The following is a 203-nucleotide window of genomic DNA, read 5'->3' as shown; positions in this document are numbered from 1 at the left end:
TTCCCATATATTACTCATCGTTGAAAGCTAAAAGAGTTTATGGTACAAAATAACGTAAGAAATACTAAAATTTGATTTTTTACGCACTCCGAAAGCTATACATATTCCAAGAACCGTTATATTTTGTAAATATACTGCCATGTGAATTATATTATATCTATATATATTTTCAGCTATAATACTCATCATTGAAAGCTGAAAGA

Source organism: Temnothorax curvispinosus, unplaced genomic scaffold (assembly GCF_003070985.1).
Source record: "Temnothorax curvispinosus isolate PA1 unplaced genomic scaffold, ASM307098v1 QBEX01010307.1, whole genome shotgun sequence".
Taxonomy (NCBI): Eukaryota; Metazoa; Arthropoda; class Insecta; order Hymenoptera; family Formicidae; genus Temnothorax; species Temnothorax curvispinosus.
Note: the sequence above shows the minus strand (reverse complement) of the source record.